A 4,818-nucleotide genomic window follows, 5' to 3' on the forward strand; every position below is an offset into this window, starting at 1 on the left:
CTAAAACCTCCTTCTACCCATTTCCATTCAGTTATACATTAGTGATATAATATCTTGCTAGCTGGCTGTCATTCTGTTCTCTTTTTTTGACAAAAAATGAGAGGTGCTTGTTGTGCTTCCTTTTGATGGTGTTGAGCTGTGTATCATCATACTACAGGAGGAGAGGTTAAGGGCATAGAAGAGAACCTTTGCATACTAGGCATCTTTGCCTGACCCTTGCTAGTTTGTTGCAGAACAGCAGGAACAAAGCTGGCAACCTGCCATCTTCTGCCAAGAAAAGCAAATAGTCAAATAGTCTTCCTTCACAACTGTGACTTTGCAATCCAGAAAAACTGGAGGGAAAAAAAAAAAAAAAAAGTCACTCAGCAAAGAGCTTACAGCTGGACACGACAGAGCTTTGCATTTTGTGAGATGGTCAACTTTACCACAGTTCAATGACATAAGAAAATAATGCAGATCTAACAACATTTTAATGCTAGAATTCAAATGTAATTCTTGGTTTAACCAGTAAAAATAATGCAAACTTTCTCTTATTTTTGAGGAAATGAAGGTTAGTTTGCATAGCTACACACATAATTCTTTATATAAGGACCCACCAAATTATGTAGTTAACAAATCATTATTTGGTTCTGCTGTAGCAGGCTCTACGTAAAACAATCAAATGGCTTGGGTTAGAAGGGATCTTTAAAGGTCGTCTGGTTCAAACCCCACTGTGAACAGCAGGGACATCTTCAACTAGGTCAAGTTTGCTCAGAGTCCCATCCAACCTGACCACAAAATTATCCAGGGATGGGAAATGTCCACCTTTTTGGACAATCTGTTTCACTGTTTCACCATTCTGTTGTAAAAAAATCCTTTGTTATGAATCTAGTATGAATCTGGCCTCTTTTAGTTTAAACCCACTACCTTTGTCCTATTTACTACAGGTCCTGCTGAAAGAAGGATGGATGTCCTTGTCTCTCTTTTAAGCCCTTGAAGTACTGAAAGGCTGCAATATTGTCTTTCAAGAGCCTTCTGTTCTCGGTCTGAATAACCCCAACTCTCTCAGTTGTTCTATCACTTTGATCTTTTCTGTGGCCCTCCTCTGGAGCACCTCCAACAGTTCCATGTCTTTCTTGTGCTGAGGGCTCCAGAGCAAGATAGAGTACTTCATGTGGGTTCCTTGCACCAAAAGTATATGTGTATCATAAAAAACATGTTGTTTGAATTCATAGTGTCTTCTGAGCAAAGCAGGACTTTGTTCATCAATGAAATGGTATGTCACCATTGTTCATTTATTTTCTTTATTTTTAATTTGGACCCTATTGGAAACTGACATCTGTTTGAGATGAAGCCTCAATGTAGAAATCTACAATAAAGCATGGATGCAAATAGAGGGAGGACCCATGACTGCAGAAGAAAGAGTGCAGACACAATTGTTTTATATGTACCAACTCTATTGTGCTACAGTTTGAATGCATGGTACAAGGTAGTACTTCTGATACAACAAGACATTTTATTTTGCTGACTATTAGTGAAATAAGCCTTCCTGTAAAATAAACCTTAAATTTTGAGGAATGGAAAGCAGTAATGTTTTCCTGTATTAGGCAATGACAACCACTTATATTAAGATTCCACTGAAGTTCTTAAACTCCAATTTCCCTTAGTTGAAACTTTTAGAAATATGCTATAAGGACAGAACTTAGGGTTTGTTTATTTATTTTCTTTATGAAAAAAACCCCTGGTTTGGCTAAATTGGTATGACAGTTCTCAGTCATCAGCATATTTCTCTTTTTAGGCAAGTTTAACATATTCTTGTTCATATAAATAAATAGTGACATAAACTCTTTTAAGTTCTCACTTATTCACCATCAGCAGCTTGTGCTGATTGAAAGAAAAGACAAGTAAGCAAGTCTTTTAAAAATGGATTTATTCATGCATTGGAGAAATATTAGCTAGTGCTGCAAACTACTATGTGATTTGGTTGCTAATATTGTAGACAAAGCTTTCCTTGTAGAAACAACCCAATGCCAGATACTTGACTTGACATCCTGCTGAGAGATTTCAAGAGGACTTTGCAAAATAGAAATTAATTTAGAATACCAGAAAGAAGTATAGAGGCTACTATGCAGGCAGACACAGAGCATTCTTGGGACTAGTTTTTTATTAATTTATATAGTTTCAAATGCAAGGTTTGTATAGGGGATTCGAAGCCCAGCAATTACATTAGGCATATCAACCCTATGACAGGGCATAATAATCATCATAAATATTTTAACTTTTTATCACGTGTTGCTTCATTCTGGGTTCATTGTCAATTTGATTGCTAAATAAGCCATTGTATATCAAAAAAAAAAAAAAAAGGAAAAGCCTTGAGCTGAAATGTTGATTAGAGCTCAGATTAACAAATTCTATCAATCTCTTCACTAGGGTATGTCCACAGAGAGTGCAGAATTTCTGCTTGTGGCCAGCTCTGTTGCCTTTTCTGACACTGTCTTCCATGTTAGTAGAAAGTGCATTTATCCCATCTCTCAGTTCAGTGTTCTATTGCTGCTTTATGAATTGCACAAAGCTATTTTAGATTTCTTTCTTCTCACCTCTTCCTCAGGAACTGTACCTTACCTAATAGGAGGGCTTGAATGCTCCAGAAAATCTCAGCATTGTAGTATTATAAAAGGCTGATGACTTGAAATACTAGAAATGTCAAAGAAGTGCAAATGAAATTAAATACTGCCTCTTCCTACAGTCTAAAAAACCCCTGAAGATAAATCAGATGAGGTTATTAGTACCATTAAAACAGGGTTTCTTTTCCTAATTAAAGTATCTAGGATGGTATCTAGGATACAGCCAAGAGAGTTTAGGCTCCTTCATTACATATGATACACTACTAGATCAGTGGAAGCCTTAATTGACCTGAAGCTTTGTTTCCTATATTTTCACACATTTAGGCCAGTAACATATCAAGGGAGATCTGGCTAGGGAGGGCTGGTGGCTAAAACAGATAAGGTGTAGGCTATCAGTCAATGGCTGGAATATCAGAAGTTTTCAGCTGGGTGTTTGTGTTCTCTTCCAGGGAAATTTTTTAATAAAACTTCATTTACAGCGGGCTGTCCAATATGCTGCTATGTCTTGTCCAATATGCTGCATTTTAGTATGAGGGTGAAAGGGAACAATAATGAATGCATCCAATTTACATTTCCTTTTGTGTCAGACACAATAGGTTTTGTCATGTGAGTGAAGTTATGGCTTTTTTCCACTTAGTGGTGTCTTGCTCACCAAAAATCCCCCTTACTCCAAGATACTCTGAGCTGTTTAAGAGACACATCACTGCTTCTTTACTTAGATGATGGTAGTTCAGTTACAGGAGGCCTCAGACTAACAGGAATTTCTGCTAGGACTAGGAGACCTTAGCAAAAAAGCCTCTGCCGAGTCTTCTGCACAACCTGATTTCAAGTGGTAGTGTGTAGCTCTGATTTAATACAGACAAGGGTGCAAAGCAAACAAGGTGTATCACTTAGGGTAATTATATCCTGAAAGACAGGATTTCCATAATCTCAGTCTTACTCTCTTCCTGTTTTCAGGATACTGTTCACAGCTGTTGTGAGGTTAAAATAGTTCATCATTTTATCAGGATTATTGAGGGTATGACTGGAGACTTAATAGCGTGGTAGTGCTTTCTGTCACAATTTAATGGTATATTGATCTGGGAGTGAGCAATCATGACCTTCAACCACTTAAAGTTGCTTTCAAGGGGAAAAGTCTTAAGGAGGTTATTTCTGAAGAACTGGTGATGGTGAGCCAGAAGCCATCTGGATGCATGCCCCCTAAACAGCGTGGCAACTTTGCAAATGCTTGCCTATGTAATGACATCTAAGAAAAAGAGATAACCAAAGATTCATGACCAGCCACTATTATCACAGGCAATCAATAATACCATCATGAGTATCATTAATAAACAGCAGATTCAAGTCTTAAACTGGTTAGGATTTGTGTTGAGAGGTGTCTTTTCTCACAATGTAGAAAGTGTGCAGGGCAAATTATGGAGTAATTTTTCAGTGACATTACTAAAGATCAAAATTTTGAGGGAAGTGACTGTGGTTCAGAAAACCACCATGCTCTTTTAGGGTCTATGCTGTCAATGCAGTCTCTTATTCTACAATCAGTAGATTTCTTGTTTCTGACTTTATTTCTCTTCCCCAGCTATTCTCCACAGAAATTGAAAATAATAGTAGTGAGAATGATCAGGTAAACATTCAAAAGTTTAGAAATATCTTCAAAAATCTTGAAATCCTGCCATGGAAACACTGACCCCTCCTTTGAAATGCTCCATCCTTACATAAAGAGGTTAGGAATGTGGATCTTGATGTAATGGCGAAGACACATTTAAAAATCAGATCACCTACATACTGTAACAGACAGATGGATAGATGGGTAACTAGACGAGTAGGTATGTAACTAGATAGATAGATAGATAGATAGATAGATAGATAGATAGAGAGATAGATAGATAGATAGATAGATAGATAGATAGATAGATAGATGGACAGATAGATTAGGTGAAGAAAAGCGTATATCCAGGTGTTGTGGTTTGACACTGGCCCAACACCAGGCATCTGCTCACTCACTCACCATCGCTCGCTCGCCATCCTCGCCACAGCTGAGAAGGGAAGAGAGGAAACAAAGGTTAATGAAGCTTCATGAGTTGAGATAAGGACCAGGAGAAACACTTCAAGAGCAAAACAGGCTCAACTGAAGTTGCAAAGTGAAATTTACTACTAACAAAATCAGAGGTGGATAATGAGAAGTAAAATAAGCCCTTAAAGCACATTTTTCTCCCCA

This window comes from Passer montanus, unplaced genomic scaffold (assembly GCF_014805655.1).
Source record: "Passer montanus isolate IOZ18808 unplaced genomic scaffold, ASM1480565v1 scaffold7, whole genome shotgun sequence".
Taxonomy (NCBI): domain Eukaryota; kingdom Metazoa; phylum Chordata; class Aves; order Passeriformes; family Passeridae; genus Passer; species Passer montanus.